The sequence below is a fragment of the Felis catus genome, chromosome C1, assembly GCF_018350175.1.
Source record: "Felis catus isolate Fca126 chromosome C1, F.catus_Fca126_mat1.0, whole genome shotgun sequence".
NCBI classification, from domain to species: Eukaryota; Metazoa; Chordata; class Mammalia; order Carnivora; family Felidae; genus Felis; species Felis catus.
This window is the reverse complement of record NC_058375.1, coordinates 123,930,990-123,949,839: the sequence shown is the minus strand read 5'-3', so window position 1 is coordinate 123,949,839 and position 18,850 is coordinate 123,930,990. Positions and strand designations below refer to the sequence as shown.

At 41.9% G+C, this 18,850-nt stretch overlaps 1 protein-coding gene across 1 annotated transcript in view; it reads right to left on the bottom strand.

Moving 5' to 3' along the window:
• Positions 1-18,850, bottom strand: part of GPR39 (G protein-coupled receptor 39) — a 200,139-nt gene that overhangs the window by 73,835 nt on the left and 107,454 nt on the right. The gene's annotated exons all lie outside the window — the stretch shown is intronic.

Genomic DNA, 18,850 nt, shown 5'->3' with positions numbered 1-18,850 from the left:
CTTTCTCTAAGAAATAAACATTTTTTAAAAAAGTGTTATATGAGAATCCTCATCATTGACTTAATGGAGTTGTTTGAGAGTATACCCCCGGAGTGTTAAGATTCTAAGATTAGATGGAGAGTGGTGTCACCTGAACCTGTTTTGGGACTACAGAAGAGGATGCCTTTTTTCAAGATGAAGGGGCAAGCTACCACCTTGACACCATAAAGAAGAGATGAGGTGGAAAGGGGCAGTCTGTAGCCTGCCTACCCAAAACAGGGCACTAACTCAGGCCTCACATCCATAAATAGAGAAGGGTAAGGAGAAAGATTTTGAATAAAGGATGAAAGAAGGGAGGAAAATGCCATCAGCAATGACCCAGAAATTTACAATAATTGAGTCCATTAGTAGTATCCGTTTATTATTTGTAATGCCACTCTGCATGTTTCCAGGGAGGGATGGCGACCTGTCAAGGCAATTGAGATCACTCAGGCAGTGGGGGAACTGAGGGATGTTCAGCCGGTGGCACTGGAAGCGGGGCCCTTGGTGTCCATGAATTTAATCTGTAAACTAACTAACTCTGCTACTTTCCCTCCAGCACAGATAATAACCGTTTTTTCTGAAGGGAACTCCCACCTCAGTCACTTGAGATCAGCCAGGAGGATAAATATGTTCCTGACAGGTTGGGTTTCTCATCTTCCTATGACAATGGATTCTTTCTATCAAAGTAAAAGAGCTCTTTAGGAACTGTGGGAGGATGAACTGTGGTCGTAGTTCTGACACTTTTTTGCACTTTAGAATTGCCAAAGAGCATTTATAAATCCTGATGTGGGTGCCAGGTTGCATCCCACAGCAATTACAATGGTATCTCTAGATACTACTGTATACCCTGCCTACCCATGCATTGGCATGTTTGTTGAAGCCCCGTAGGTGATTCCAAAGCTCAGCCAAGTTTGAGAACCAGGAAGCTAGAGGTGTGATTCCCCAGACCCACAGCTGATCCTCCAGGAGCTCCTAAAACTTCCAGTGCTGGTGGCCCACTCCTAGGGCTAATGCCTAACTGGCCTGGTGTAAGACCTGCACGTTGGGATTTTTGAAAGTCCCCCAAAGATTAATGTGCAGCCAGTATTAAGAAGCACTAAGCTGGAGGGTGATGGCTGATCACAGCCCGACCGTGGTCACCCTTACCATAATCGTGATGAGGATCAAAATCTGCCAGGGAATCGGGAAGAAGGTCCAGACCCTGTCCCTCACTGGTAAGCCTGCTTTATTAGCTCTCCAAGTCATTTTCATATCCATCCTTGCATGGCAGGGGAGGCATGATCCAGCAGGATCTCTTTTGTGAGTCATGTGCACCTGCCCTGCACCTTTATAAGCTGGATGCTAATTTTAAGTGCTCAAAGTAAGCTCCCGTTTGAAAGGATACTCTGGCAGATAGATCTTCAGTAAGATGAAGAATCCATTGGTAAATATCATCACCCCCTCTCCACATTTGGTCTGTTTTCAAACTGTTTGTTCTGAACTAGTGAAACTTGATTGCCTTTGTACTTGAATTGCTCTGGTACAAACTCTTCTTTTTTTTTTTTTAATTTTTTTTTAACATTTATTTATTTTTGAGACAGAGAGAGACAGAGCATGAACGGGGGAGGGGCAGAGAGAGAGGGAGACACAGAATCGGAAACAGGCTCCAGGCTCTGAGCCATCAGCCCAGAGCCCGACGCGGGGCTCGAACTCACGGACCGCGAGATTGTGACCTGAGCTGAAGTCGGACGCTTAACCGACTGAGCCACCCAGGCGCCCCCAAACTCTTCTTTTAAAATGAACTCTGTCTTATCCAGATGGCCAACAGGCACATGAAAAGATGGTCAACTTTACTCCTCATCGGGGAAATACAAATCAAAACCACACTGAGATGACACCTCACACCAGTCAGAGTGGCTAAAATGAACAGATCAGGAGACTATAGATGCTGGAGAGGATGTGGAGAAACGGGAAACCTCTTGCACTGGTGGTGGGAATGCAAACTGGCGCAGCCGCTCTGGAAAACAGTGTGGAGGTTCCTCAAAAAATCAAAAATAGATCTACCCTAGTACCCAGCAATAACACTGCTAAGAATTTATCCAAAGGATACACATGTGCTGGTGCATAGGGGCATGTGTACCCCAATGTTTATAGCAGCACTTTCAACAATAGCCAAATTATGGAAAGAGCCTAAATGTCCATCAACTGACAAATGGATAAAGAAGATGTGGTTCATATATACAATGGAATACTACTTGGCAATGAGAAAGAATGAAATCTGGCTATTTGTGGCAACGTGGATCGAACTGGAGAGTGTTATGCTAAGTGAAATAAGTCAGGCAGAGAAAGACAGATACCATACGTTTTCACTCATATATGGATCCTGAGAAACTCAACAGAAGAGCCGGGAGAAGGGGAAGGGGGGAAAAATAGTTACAGAGAGGGAAGGTGGCAAACCATAAGAGACTCTTAAATACTGAGAGCAAACTGAGGGTTGATGGGGGGGGGTGGGGGAGAGGGGATAGTGGGTAATGGGCGTTGAGGAGAGCACCTGTTGGGATGAGCACTGGGTGTTGTATGGAAACCAGTTTGACAATAAATTATATATATATATATATATATATATATACACACACATATATATATACACACACACACACATATATATATAAATAAAAATTAAGAGTTTGGAAAAAACGAACTTATTTGAAAAATAAAATGTGAAATTCAAATATAAAAATTATTTAATTAAAAAAATAAAATGAGCTCTGTCTTAACCTCATCTCTGGAATCAAAGCAAACATTGCCCTTAATGTAGCAGGACCCATTTGATAACAGTGGGGCCAGGGGACAGGACCACCCTCTGTGTGCCAGCAAACTCAGCACACTCAGCTGTGCTGGACCTCTGTGGATAGTGCTGCTGCTTTAAGGAGGGGGGGAGGGTTCACCTGTGTTAAGTGCATATTTGTGTAATGAGGAGAAAGGTCCGAACAGCCTACTGCTTTGGGTTTAAGTCTTTGCTGTGACAACTCACTGAGCTTTCAACTCTATATTTCTGTTTTGCTACATGAGCTTGTTATGAGGTTAGAGATATGGGAAGAGATGGATGGATAAATTCACTGTACACATACTGAGTGCCTACCATGTGCTACCTTTTGGTGCTGTGTAAACAGGAGATTGCCCCTGCCATCAAGCAGCTGTGCTAGTGGTAGAGCTAGAAAAAAGCTGCTGTAGTAGAAGCAGCCTAGTTTCCAGGAAGCTCAGAGAAGGAGTATTTAACCTAACATGAGGGCGTCCCAGAAGGCTTTTTAGTTTTTTTGTTGTCGTTCTCATTTTAAATGTTTATTTATTTTGAGAGAGAGAGTGTGTGTGTGTTAGTGGGGGAGGGGCAAGGAGAGAGGGAGAGAGAGAGAATCCCGGGCAGACTATGTGCTGCCAGCACAAAGCCCAACATGGGACTTGAACCCACAAACCGTGAGATCATGACCTGAGCTGAAACTAAGACTCAGATGCTTAACTGACTGAGCCACCCAGGTGCACCCCCCAGAAAGCTTTTTTAAGTAATGACACTTAAACAGGATATTAAAGCACAGAGAGAGTTGAGTTGGCCATATACTCCAGACAGAGGCCTGAGTCTGTGCACATGCAGAGAGCCTTGAAAAAGCCTGGGGAGGTGGATCACAATGGCCTGGGTATGGTGCCTTTGATGGACCCACAGGAGGTAGGGCTAGGGAATTAGGTAGGGCCAATCATGAAAGGTCTCATATAACAAGCCAAAAAAGGCTTGTATAACACACTAAAGAATTTTTCCAAAGGCAATGGAAAGTCATTGAAGGATTTTTGAACAGGGAACCAAACATAATCCAATTTGAGTTTTAAGAAAAACACTTTAGTGGCAGTGTGGAGGATGGATTTGAGGGAGAAGAGATGCAGTGCAAGGCTCTTAACTGTGGCTACACATTGGAATCATCTGGGCCCCACCTTTGAAGATTCTAACGTAATTGGTTTGGGGTGTGACTCGGGTGTGAGGATTGTTAAAAGTTCTCCAAGTGATTTCTTTGTGGCTGGGGTAAAAAAACACAGGTATTTGCTAGAAGGTTCAGGTAGCAGCAAAGGCAGTAATCCAAATAATGGAGTGAAGGTATCTCATGCATGAGATAGGAGTTGAAGGGGGCAGAGAACAAGACCATTACAGCTGGCTGGCAAGTCAAGGAGAGGAGTCCAGCATAACCCCCAAGCCTGGGGTTTGTGACAAGGAGTATGATTCACCTAGAGTGGGACTCGGAAGAGAAGGTTTAGGAGAGAAGAGGAGGAGCCACGTTTATTTTTTTAATTTGGAGCACATACACATATATGACCAGTGAGTGTCATGTGTGAGTGATATGCCTAAGAGAGGATGTTTAGGGTTGGAGGAGAATAAAGCTGAGACTAGAATCCTGCGAAATGGTAACTGGTCAAGACCGGTCACAGAAACAAGAACCAGGAAATGAGGCTGAGAAGGGCAGAAAAGAACTCAGGATCTTGCATTTTAAACAACAATAACAATAAACACACAAAAAACAAAGAATAAATTTAACCAAGGAGGAGGTGAAAGATTTGTATACTGAAAACTACAACACCTGGGGCAACTGGGTGGCTCAGTCAGTTAAGCATCTGACTCTTAGTTTTGGCTCAGGTCATGATTTCATGGTTCGTGTGTTTAAACCCCACGTAGGGCTCTATGCTGGCAGCACAGAGCCTGCTTGGGATCCTCTCTCTCCCTCTCTCTCTGCCCCTCCCTTGCTACCTTGCTAGTGCATGCTCTCTCTCTCTCTCTCTCTCTCCCTCTCTCTCTCTCAAAAATAAATAAACTTCAAAAACAACCCCAGAACTAAACACATTAATTGAAAGAATCAAAGAGGACACCTAAATGGAAAGATATTCCATGTTCATGGATTAAAAGAATCAGTATTGTTAAAATATCCATACTGCCTAAATCAATCTGCACATTCCATGCAGTCCCTATCAGAACTCCAATGGCATTTTACACAGAAATAGAAGAAATGTAAAATTTGTATGGAAACATAAAGGACCCCGAATAGCCAAAACAGTCTTAAAAAGAAGCTGGAGGCATCATGCTCCCTGATTTCCAACTATACAACAAAGCTATTGTAATCAAAACAGTATGGTATTAATATACAAACAGATATATAGCTCAATGGAACAGAATAGAGAGCCCAGAAATAAATTCATGTCCATATGGTCAAGCAATTTATGACAAAGGAGGCAAGAGTGTACAAAAGAAGCAAGAAGCACAGTGTCTTCAATAAATGATGCTGGGCACCCCAGAAATATACTTATAAGAGAGTATTATGAAAAATTATATACCAACAAAGTGGGCAATCTGGAAGAAATAGACAAATTCCCAGAAATATGCAAACTACCAAAACTGAGACAGGAAGAAACAGAAAATTTGAACACATCCATAAACAGCAAAGAAATTGAATCAGTAATTAAGTATCTCCCAACAAAGTCCAGATCCAGATAGGTTTCCAGGAGAATTCTACCAGACATTTAAAGAAGAGTTAATACCTATTCTTCTCAAAATGTTCCTTAAATTAGAAATGGAAGAAAAACTTCCAAACTCATGCTATGAAGCCAGCATTACCTTGATTCCAAAACCCAACAAAGACCTCACTAAACAGGAGGATCACAGGCCAATATACCTGATGAAACTTGATGCAAAAATTCTCAACAAGATACTAGCAAATCAAATTCAACAGTACATTAAAAGAACTATTCACCATGATCAAGTGGGATTTACTCCTCTGCTGCAGGGCTGGTTCAATATTTGCAAATCAATCAACACAATACACCCCATTAATAAAAGAAAGGATAATAACCATATTATCCTCTCAATAGAGGCAGAAAAACCTTTTGACAAAATATGGCATCCATTCTTGATAAAAACCCTCACAAAATCGGTATAGGTGGAACACACCTCAACATCATAAAAGCCGTATATGAAAGACCCTCAGCTAATATCATCCTCAGTGGGGAAAAACTGAGAGCCTTTCCCTTACAGTCAGGAACAAAACAAGATATCCACTCTCACTGTTACTATTTAACATAGGACTGGAAGTCTTCAGCCCCTTCAATCAGACAGCAAAAATAATTAAAAAGCATCCAAATCAACAAGGAAGAAGTCAAACTTTCACTATTTACAGACAACATGATACTTTATGTAGAAACTCAAAAGACCCCTCCAAAAAATTGCTAGAACTAATACATGATTTCAGCAAAGCTGCAGGATATAAAATCAATGTATGGAAATCTGCTGCATTTCTAGACACCAATAATGAAGCAGCAGAAAAAGAAATCAAGGAATTGATCCCATTTACAATTGCACCCAAAACAATAAGATACCTAGGAATAAACCTAACTAAAGATGTAAAAGATCTGTACTCTGAAAGCTATAGAATAGTTATGAAGGAAATTAAAGAGGACACAAAGAAATGGGGAAAAAATTCCGTTCTCATGGACTGGAAGAACAAACACTGTTAAAATGTCTATACTATCCAAAGCAGTCTACACATTTAATGCAATCCCTATCAAAATACCACCAGTATTTTTTACAGAGCTAGAACAAACAATCCTAAATCTTATATGGAATCACAAAATACTCCAAAAAGCCAAAGCAATTCTGAAAGGAAAAACAAAAAAACAAAAAAACCAAAAAAACAAAGCTGGAGGCATCACAATTCCGGACTTCAAGCTATATTACAAAGCTGTGGTTATCAAGACAGTATGCTACTGGCACAAAAACAGACACATATCATCAACAGGACAGAACAGAAAACTCAGAAATTGACCCACAACTATATGGTCAACTAAACTTTGACAAAGCAGGAAAGAATATCCAATGGAAAACAGTTTCTTCAACAAATGGTGTTGGGAAAACTAGACAGCAGCAAACAGAAGAAGGAGACTGGACCACTTTTTTTTTACCCATACACAAAAATAAATCCAAACTGGAGGAAAGACCTAAATGTGAGACAGGAAACCATCAAAATCCTAGAGAAGAACACAGGCAGCAACCTCTTTGATCTCAGCCAGAGAAACTTCTTACTAGACATGTCTCTGGAGGCAAGGGAAACAAAAGCAAAAATGAACTATTGGGATTTTGTCAAGATAAAAAGCTTCAGCACAGTGAAGGAAACAAAAAAACTAAAAGGCAACCAATGGAATGGGAGAAGATATTTATAAATGACATACTTGATAAAGGGCTAGTATCCAAAAATCTGTAAATAACTTATCAAACTCAACACCCAAAGAACAAACAACCCAGTTGAGAAATGGGCAGAAGACATGAACAGGCATTTTTCCAAAGAAGACATCCAGATGGCCAACAGACACATGAATAAATGCTCAACATCACTCATCATCAGGGAAATACAAATCAAAACCACCATGAGATACACTTCATACCTGTTAGAATGTCTAAAATTAACAACACAGGAAACAACAGATGTCGGCAAGGATGCAGAGAAAGGGGAACCTTCTTGCATTGTTGGTGAGAATGCAGACTGATACAGCCACTCTGGAAAACAGTATGGAAGTTCCTCAGAAAGTTAAACGTAGAACTACCCTCTATGGTCCAGCAATTGCACTCCTAGGTATTTACCCAAAGGATACAAAAATATATATCTGAAGTGGTATATTAACCTTGATGTTTATAGCAACATTATCAACAATAGTCAAAGTATGGAAAGAGCCCAAGTGTCCATTGACTGATAAATGGATAAAGATGTGAGATATATATATGTGTGTGTGTGTGTGTGTGTGTGTGTGCGTGTGTGTGTGTGTGTGTATACACACACAAGGGAATATTACTCAGCCATTCAAAAGAATGAAATCTTGCCATTTGCAAAAACATGGATATAGCTAGAGTGTATGATGCTAAGCTAAATACGTCAGAGAAAGACAAATATCATACTATTTTATTAATATGTGGAATATAGGAAACAAAACAGATGAACATATGGGAAGGGGGAGAAAAGGAGAGGGAAGTAAACCATAAGACACTCTTAACAAAAGAGTACCAACTGAGGGTCGATGGAGGGAGGGAGGTAGGAGATGGGCTAAATGGGTGAAAGGTATTAAGGAGGGCACTTATTATCATGAGTACTAGGTGTTGTATATACATGATTAATCACTAAAAGCTACTCCTGAAACCAGTATTAAATTATATGTTAACTAACTAGAATTTAAATAAAAATTTGGAGAAAAAAAGAAAAGCAGAGCAAAGAGAAAACATCTTTAATCCTACCTTTTTTTCCTATGCATATATGTATATACTAAATATAATACAAAGTTGCAAAATACTGTAAGAAAAAAAATGGTACTTGAAAAAGTGGACAGCAAGATGCAAAAGAATGGAATTGGACCACTATCTTATACCATACACAAAAATAAATGTAAAATGGGTCACAGACTTGAACATAATACCTGAAACCATACGACTCCTAGAAAAAAAACACAGAGGGTAAGCTCCTTAACATAGGTCCTGGATGGGGCGCCTGGGTGGCGCAGTCGGTTAAGCGTCCGACTTCAGCCAGGTCACGATCTCGCGGTTCGTGGGTTCGAGCCCCGTGTCGGGCTCTGGGCTGATGGCTCAGAGGCTGGAGCCTGTTTCCGATTCTGTGTCTCCCTCTCTCTCTGCCCCTCCCCCGTTCATGCTCTGTCTCTCTCTGTCCCAAAAATAAATTAAAAAAACGTTGAAAAAAAATTAAAAAAAAAAAACAACAAAAAAACATAGGTCCTGGCAATTAGTTTTTGAATGTGACACCAAAAGAAAAAGCAACAAAAGCAAAAATAAACAATTGGGACTATATCAAAGTAAAAAGCTTCTGCATACTGAAGGAAACCATCACCAAAATGAAAAGGCAACCTACTGAATGGGAGAAAATATTTGCAACCATACATCCACTTAGGGGATAATATCCAAAATATATAAAGAGCTCAAAATTCAATAGCAAAAACAGAATCACAATCCAACTTAAAAAGGGGCAAAGGACCTGAACATTTTCCCAGAGAAAACATAGAGATGGCCAACAGGTACATGAAAAGGTATTCAACATCACTGATCATCAGGGAAATGCAAATCAAAACCACAAAGAGATATCATCTCACATGTGTCTGAATAATTATTAATAAAAAGATAAGAAATAACAAGCGTTGGCATGGATGTAGGGGAAGAGGTACCCTCCTGCACTGTTGAAGGGAATGTAAATTGGTGCAGCCACTATGGAAAAAAGTATGAAGTTTCCTCGGAAAAACTGAAAACAGAAGTACCTTATGATCCAACAATTCCACTTCTGGGCATTTATCTGAAGGAAACAAAAACACTAATTTGAAAAGATATATGCACATTATTATTTTTACTGCAGCATTATTGACAATAGCCAAGACATGCAAACAACCTAAGTGTCCACTGATGGATGAATGAATAAAGAAATGTGGTGTGTACATGAAATGGAATACTATTCAGCCACAGAAAAGAATGAAATCTTGCCATTTGCGACAACATGGATGAACGTCGAGGACATTATGCTTAGCGAATTAAGTCGGAGAAGGACAAATACCATATTACCTCCCCTATGTGTGGAATCTGAGGGAAAACAAAACAAAACAAAACAAGTTCATAGATACAGAGAACAGATTCAGATTGTGGTTGCCAGAGGCAGGGGATAGGAGGTGGGAGAAGTGGATGAACTGCTTTTGTTTGTTTCTTTTCATTTAAATAAATTAAAAAAAACAAACAAAAAACCCAAGAAATAGGATCTAGAGAGCACGGAAGACAATGCAGGAGAGGTCAACACTGCCAATGTGAAGGATAAATAGGGCCGGGACTGAAATTCCTTGACCGGGCAGGTGGGAGGGCATAGTTAACTTCAGATAAGCCACATCAGTGGAGTGGGGAAGGCAAAAGTCAGATGATAGTAGTCCGCAGAGAACAGATGAGGAGAAGCAGTGTGGGCTTGGTCTCAAGAAATCAGGCTATGAGGGGAGGGTGAGAGGTCAGACTGTAGCTAGAAGGGGAGCAGGATCAAGGCCGTTTTTTCAGTGGGGGCGAGTGCAAGAAAGGAGATCTCTGAGCACATCAATGGCAGAAGAAACAGCTGGGAGAGAAGAGGTGGGACACACATGAAAAAGGAGAGTGATGGATGGATGGAGGACCACAGAAAGCCAAACAGAAGAGGAGACACCTTCCAGAATGCAGTGGAGGGTTCAGCCTGAAGCAGAGGAAAGGACAGAAGTAGACAGGTAGGGGAAGAAAAGCATGAAAGACACAGGTGGGCTTTGGGTAGGGAGAATGCGTACCTTAAGAAAACGCCATCCAATAATTTATTTTTTTTCTCTGTGATTAGAAAACAGACTATTTGATGAATCCATGATGGTAGATGGTGGCAGGAGATTTGAGGAAAATAGTAAAATTTAGTATCACTGCTATTGGGACTGAGAAAGCGTGTTGGCTGAGTGTTGCACCAGGCCTATGGGAGAATGGGTACGGCACAGACATTATCACCAGTACGAAGGTGGGGATAGCTCAGACATGCCAGGGGCAGCAATCAGCCCCAGGTGACAGGCCCTTGCCCTCACCATTCACCCCTTCCTCCATCCAGCCCCCATTTTTACCCCTAATTCCAGGCTCGACCCCCACCCTACACAACATGTGGGCTTAAGCTAGCAGTCTGAGCATCAGCCAGGAACTTGTTAGAATTGTGCTATCTCAAATATCACCCCAGACCCCCTGTAACAAGATCCACAGGGATGTACAATACCAGGTGGGAACCACTGCTCTAGACTTTGTCATCTACAGTTCTTATTGCCTTCCAAACACCATGAAATGTGCGTGCCATTGTTTACTCTGCTTGCAACACGGGTCTCTCACCAATTCTACTCCTTCTTTAAGACTGTCAGTCGTAACATAACACTCTCCAGTTCCATCCAGGTTGCTACAAAAGGCCATATTTCATTCTTTCTCATTGCCACATAGTTGTTAAGTGAAATAAGTCATACAGAGAAAGACAGATACCATATGTTTTCACTCTTATGTGGATCCTGAGAAACTTAACAGAAGACCATGGGGGAGGGGAAGGGAAAAAAAAAAGTTAGAGTGGGAGGGAGCCAAAGCATAAGAGACTCTTAAAAACTGAGAACAAACTGAGGGTTGATGGGGGGTGGGAGGGAGGGGAGGGTGGGTGATGGGCATTGAGGAGGGCACCTGTTGGGATGAGCACTGGGTGTTGTATGGAAACCAATTTGACAATAAATTTCATATTAAAAAAAAAAAAAAGCCTGTCAGTTTTACCTTCTCTCTGACTCTCCCCAAGACCTTGCTGGGAAGAACTATTTGCTGCCTCAAATGTGTATCCATAGACTTTATCTGGATGGTACCAAGTTGCTTTCATTCATCCTGAGCACCCAACAGGTTGCCTGGTATAAAGCCAGTCCCCTATAAGGTGCTCATGTGTTTTCTGAATGAAATCCAGACCCTTGATTCCCACTCCCGCATCCTAAGCCATACATTGTGACAATTTTATGCACATGGAAAGTTATGCCTGTTTTAAAATACTAAACAAAGCCATAAATCAAGCCCCAACTCTTTACTGTTCATTTGCTTGATATTACCCAAAAACTTGGGAAAGCACTGGGTTTGCTGTTTTCTATAAAAATTCAGAAAGCCATATCTCACTTTTTCAGATTACTTTGCATGCCATAAAGCTCAGGTCTCAGGTCCCAAACTTGGGCAGTCTCTTTTCCTAAGTGGCTAGAAAGAAATGCAGTGTTTCAAAATATCAGAGGTTCACCATGACTTAATTTTCCAAGTGTGAAAATCTATACTTGTTTCTGAGTAGGAAATCTGTTTTCTACTAAAGTAAGAATGATCAACTAAACAGCAAACATGTATAGCTTTTTAATCTACCTTGTAAATTCTTGGGTAGAAAAATCAGTCCCTTTGCTGTTTTTCTATCCCTTCTGGGTCTTAGTACATAGCTGGTGCTTAGTCAATGTGTTTCTGATCAAGTGGAGAGGAACTATCTCCCTACTTTACCATTCACAGCTAAACTGGACCAAGAAGCATATTAATTGTGGGGCAATCTGCTAAGCACCCTGCTAAGTGTTTATTTCCTTCTTCCTGATTTGCCCCTGTCTTTCAGAGTTGTTCTTTCCAAACCTGGGATTCATGACTGATCACTCCTGCTTAGTATCTGCCATACCATTAAAATAACCTGGAAACCCAGGAGCCTCAGAAAACAGACAGAAAGCAGAGAAATCCAGCCCACAGAATCTCAAACCTATCATCTTATTAATCAGGTTAGGCCCTAAAGAAATAGCTTCTTTTCTCCCTACTAAACATTTCCAGAGATGCTAATACTCAAGATGCTTCCTTCCCCCTCCCCCCTCCCCCCAGCTCATTAGACCTGCCAGTCATGCTGTGTGGAAAGAAGACCTTTATCACTGTCACTAATGTTGCCTTAGAAATTGAAAAAAAAAAAAAAAACCACCCAAACAAACAAACAAAAACATCTTAGAAATGCACAGCAAAACAAGCATGTACCATCAAAAAAATAAGAATTTGTCAGGAGAGTCAGTCATGGGGCCCTGGATGTATTTGAAACAAGTATGTGGGATTCCCTCAAATAATGAAGTGGGGCAGGGAGCTTACCATAAGTCCACTCCCCATAAGCCTTCATTCTAGCACTTTTCACAGATTATTTCATTCCATCCTCACAAAAGACCTACAAAGTGATTATTATCAGTCTCATTCTAGAGACCAGGTAACTGAGACTCAGAGAGTCTAAGAAAGCCACCCAGAATAGGATAGCTACTAAGGCTATTAAGGATGAGCTCCCATAGGAGTCATGATCTGCCCACCTCAAAAGCTATGCTTTTTTTATTATTGTTATTGCACTAAATTGTCATGAGTCCAGTTTTCAAAGACTATGTCTGTTACATGATAAAAGGAAGCATTATGGGATACCCCACAAGGACTTCCTAAGGAAAAACCATACTCCACTTATTTCTCTCATGGTAATTGAAATTCCCAAATTACTCACTCTTTGGTATTAAGGCAACTAAAGCTCTCTGTTAGGATGACAGTGTTTTCTGTAATGGAGAGAATTCCAAATTAGGACTCATTAAATGTTTATAAGGGTTTATTTTACCCAAGGCCCCATGGGAGACGCTGTGGGGAACATACGGAAATAAGCCTGTATACCCTCAAGAAGCTTACAAGTTAAACAGCCACTTCAAATCTAAAGAACAGTTCAGGGTGGTAAAGAGAAGTCTCCAGCCTCCTACAAGGTGAATTGCCAGATGAAATTTCTATGCAATTTCTATACACCTTCAGATGTTATACTCTTAACAGGCATCCTGGCAGCTCAAAATTTGAATTCACTAAAGTAGCTCCTGTCACCCACCTGAGGAAAGGCGTGTTGAGAGAGGGGAGTTTCCAAAGGGAGGGAAGGCCAGCGAGGGCTTTGATGAGGAGGCAGCTCTAAAAGGTTGAACCTGATTAGGAGAAGGCCTGGAGCAGTCATTAGAATTGACTGGACCAGGTGGGGGTGGCATGTGTCGCGGAGAATTTGAGGAGTCACATTTTGCATTCGCCTATGGCACATGGAGTTGTCTGCACAGTTATATCCTGTCACTTTAGCTTCCTCAGAAAGTCTCCCTCTAGGCAGGAAGAAAACCAAACCTGGTGCTTAAGAGCCTCAGCGTACAGAGGACTCACTATTAGAATCACTGGCCGGGCACAGACCCCACCTGGGCTGCAGCTTTCCAGAATCACACATGACAAGGGAAGAGCTTGCTCAGAGCTAGAGGTGTGCTGCAGCTGGTGTTGTACCTGCTAGGGAGTCAGCTGTGAAACCTTCGGGAATCGTGATAACTGGCCACGGTGGGAGCATTTACACTGCGGAAATCAGCAGAAGTTACAAATTAAAGCCCCTCCCTTTCCCTTCCTTCTCTCCCTCTTTCTTTCTTTTTTTTTTCTTTCTTTCTTTTGGAGAATTTGCTAGTACACCATTGATTAGTGCTGCCCATATACTGTCCTTTCTCCAATGTGTACATTATCTCCATATCATTCAGCAAACCTCAGGTTTAAGATAACATGCATAATGAATTTAACCATTTGGTATTTAGCTCTAAGAGGCCAAGGTGGTATTTGCTTTGAGGCAAATATTCTTAAAAAGCCACTAGCATCTCTATACAAATTAGATTAGTGGTTCTCCAAGTGTGGCCCTGAATCAGGAGCATTAGAATTACCTGTGAACTTTTTGGAATGCAAATTCCCCCTCACCCCAGATCTACTGAACTGCGAACTTTAGGAACGGACCCAGCCATTTGTGCTTTAATAAACCCTCCAAGTAACTGCAATGCACAGTCAAGTTTGAGATATTGAACTCTATCCAGAAAAAGTAAAACAAACTTTTGGCCTTCACCATTTATATATTGTATGCTCTTTGTACACACTCATACCCACAGTTAAGAAATTATCATGTACTTTCTAAGCACTACTGTGTGCTATGAGATCGGTATTACAGTCAGCCTTCAAGATAGCCTCCAGGATACCTCCTGGCATTCGTGCCTTTATTTAGTCTCCTTCCATATTGAATCACCAGTGGTCTGTGTGGCCAACAGAGTGGTCAGAAATGCTGACGACGTGTGACTTCTGAAGCTAGGTCATAAAAGCCATTGTAGCTTCCATCTTGGTCTCTTGGCTCACTTGCTCTGGTAGGACCCAGCCACCATGCTATGAGGACAGTCAAGCAGACTTATGGAGAAGCCCATGAGAATAGAACTGAGACACCACTAGCCAGCACCAATTTGCCAGCCATGTGAGTGAGACCACTTGGAAGTCAAGCCTTCAAATGCCATAGCCCCAGCTGACATAGGACTGCAATCTCCTGAGAGACCCTGGGCTAGAACCACCCAACCAAGCCCCCCCTGAATTCCTAATGCATAGAAAATGTGAGAATTAAGACACTAAGGTTTGGGTAATTTGCTGCACAGCCATGGATAACCAGCAGCAGATAAATCGCAGGGTACTGAAATTGCTTGGAGGCAGTTGCACGTGAGGGGTTTCAACAGAATAAAGTTTCATGAAACAAGGTCTTTTCCAAAGAGAAGCTTACTGCTTATATGGGACATAAGAGGCATATGCACTAAAAGTAAACATTTTAAGTGATATTTATGAAGAGATCACAAGTCTAGGGGAGAAAAATGATCCTACAAATTCTTTGAAAAACAAATTAAGCTGCACGGTCAAGTTTTCCAGCCGCCTTGAAACCCTGGAACAGCATTTTACTCTGTCCCCTTTCTAAAGACACTATCCCCTTCCTGAGCTTTTGAAGCAGAAGAAATAGGAAGTCACTGCTGTTGATGAGGTGAGATGTTTGTTGTGAAAACCAGTCATACAGGGCACACAGATGTCATCTCTGTGACATCTGGCAGGGCATATGGCTGGGGACCCAGGGCTGCATGTCAGTGACTGCCTTCAGTACACCTAGGAGGCTAACCAACAAGGCCAACTTCTGGTTTCTGGAACCTTCATAAACCCCCTCATTCATTCCTCACACAAACTTATGACTGTCCCATTTCCTGGGGAGAAAACTGCTGCCTGGAGCAGATAAGTGGGGTCACCCAGCTAATAAGTGGCAGAGCTGTGGACGGTCTGACTCAGAGCCCAAGCCCTTTGTAATCCAGCAGGTGGCCTTCAAAGAACTCTCGCTGTCTTCAGAAAAATCTTTGGTATTGGCTTGTTTAACATAATACTTCAAGGTAATACATGTTCATTGCACGAAACCCAAAAGGTATGAAAGTCAGGGTCCCCACCAGTTCTGTTCCCTGGAGGCCACCATTGCTACCAGTTTCTCACGTGTCCACCTCGAGATGGTCTATTCAGCTGGATCATTAGCCTTTCTCCCAAGGGCCTAGTAAGGCACCACAGTGTGAATGAGGGAAGCAGAGCAGAAGCAGCCTCATACCCAGAGGTTTCCTCACACTCCAGAACATTCCTGCCCTTTGCTGTGGCTGTGAGCAGTTCCACAATACCAGCGTCCTCTGTGCCCCATGTACAGCCAGCCACAAGGACCCCAGGCTCCTGATGTCGTCTGCTGCTTTCTCCCCTCTATGCCCAGTACTGTCTTCCCTCATGCAGAGTAAAGGATGCCCTCCCTGGTAACCTTTCAGAGAGGCTGTGTGCTAACACCTGCTGAGTCTTCCTTATTAGAAAGTAATGCAGGAAGATAAGCCGGGGGGGGCTGGGTTCTATGAACTTGAGCTAAATCAGTCCAGCTCTCTCAGTCTCACACTGGACCTACCCTAGAGGGATAATGGAGTCAGAGAGGACACTTGTACTTGTCCCCACACCCGTGTGCCCCGTGCTCCTCAGGGACCCACCACGTAGCACCTTGAGGGTCTTGTTCATCTCATGGATGGTGAAACAACCCCTGAGGATAGAGACTGTGTTTCTCCCCATTTCTCTCTCCTTTGCAGAGCACTCGACATGTAGTAAATGCTCCTTAAAGACTTTTCGAAAATCTTTCTACATACATTCAGGCATTCTTCCTAAGGGCACAACCCCCTTATTTTAAGTTGTAACTTACCTTGCTCTGTTTTTTACAGCATTTACTGTCTTCTAGGGTATCACAAACTTTATTTATTATGCTTATTGTCTGGTTCCCTTTGATGGTTAATTTTATGTGTTAACTTGGATAGGCTATGGTACTCCAATGTTTGGTCAAATACCAGTCCCCACATTGCTGTGAAGGTATTTTTATTTTTATTTATTTTTTTTTTTATTTTTTTTTAAATTTTTTTTTCAACGTTTATTTATTTTTGGGACAGAGAGAGACAGAGCATGAATGGGGGAGGGGCAGAGAGAGAGGGAGACACAGAATCGGAAACAGGCTCCAGGCTCCGAGCCATCAGCCCAGAGCCTGACGTGGGGCTCGAACTCACGGACCGCGAGATCATGACCTGGCTGAAGTCGGACGCTTAACCGACTGCGCCACCCAGGCGCCCCTGTGAAGGTATTTTTAAAATGAGACTGACATTTAAATCAGTAAACCCTGAGTAGAGCAGATGCCCCTCTCTAATGTGGGTGGGCCTCGTGTAATACGTTGAAGGCTTTAAGAACAAACAGACTGAACTTCAGTCAGAGAGGGAATTCTGCCTCCAGATCACCTTTGGTACAGAGCTGCAACATCAAGTTGGACCTAGGACTTCAGCCTGCCAGCCTACCCTGCACATATTAGACCTGTCAAATCCCACAACTGTGTGAGCCAACTACTGAAAATAAAGTGAGTGTGTGTGTGTATGTGTGTGTGTGTGTGTGTGCGCGCACGCACAATCGCATATACACTGCTGGTTCTGTTTCTCTGGAAAACACTAACTAATATACTCCCCAAGACCCGCACCCCACGTGTAAACTCCACAAGGGCTGAACTTGTCTTTTTTCTTTTAAAACTTTATTTCAGGGGCGCCTGGGTGGTTCACTTGGTTAAGCATCCAACTCGGCTCAAATCATGATCTCAAGCTTGGTGAGTTCAAGCCCCTTGTTAGGCTCTGTGCTGACAGCTCAGAGCCTGCAGCCTGCTTCAGATTCTGTGTCTCCCTCTCTCTCTCTGCCTCTTCCCCGGTCATACTCTGTCTCTCTGTCAAAAATAAATAAACATTAAAAAAATAAAACTTTATTTCACTGTGGGAGGAACACTTAATATGAGATCTGCCTCTTACTGCAGACTGCAGGAACGATGTTACACAGCAGATCTGTAGAATTTACTGATCTTGCTTCACTGCAACTTTATGCCCACTAATTAGTACTTCCCCATTTCTCCTTACCCCAGCCCCCAGCAACCACCATTCCAATCTTAGATTCAGTGAATTGGTCTGTTTTAGATGCTTCATATAAGTAGAATCAAGCATATTCATCTCTCTGTGACTGCCTTGTTTTATTTAGCATAATGTTCTCAAGGTTCCTCCATATTGCGTTCATATTACAGAATATTCCTCTTTTTAAAAGCAGAGCAGTATCCCATTGTATGTATATACCACAGTTTCTTTCTCCATTCATCTGTCCAGAATTTTTTTTTCTTATTTGTTCACTGATATATTCCAGGTACCTACAAGAGAGCCCAGCACAACTTTGTGCTCAAATTTCTATTGAACGAGTTCTGAAAACTGTAAAGTGTCACTGGTATGCTACTGTTACATGACCTAACAGAACTCTGGCAACATTTAAAAATTATACCTTTTATATTATGAGATTTAAAGATCTGTCTAGCATTTACTCTTAATGAACTTTTCATAAAATTTCTCCTTTAACCTAGGTATACAAGTTGAATTACAGGTGCAGGTAAAAAGTGTTCCAGACATTTATTATTTGGTTAAGCACTACAAATGTGTGGCAATGGAATTGATTTGTTATCCTCAGATAAGCGTTTGTTACTGAAATAATCTTCCACTAAAGGCATAAAACAATTACAGAATCAGACACTTAAAAAAAAAACCCACTGCCCATCTTTGCATCAAAATTGTACTCTGAAAGGATCCTATCATATACACATGAGGGACCTTGACAGTTTTAGGGTGATATGGAATACTCAGCTATTTCCTCTTCTTCATTAGCATTAGAAAGCCTTGGTTATGTGTTCAGCCCCAGGGAATGGATCATGACTGGTTTAAGCCAATTTAAGGCCATCCTATTCCCCATTTTCCCAGCTTCTTTGCATCATGGCAAAATTGTGGCCATGAGATCCTAGCAGAAGCCTTCTTCGGCATTTATGGCAAAGTGTTTTCT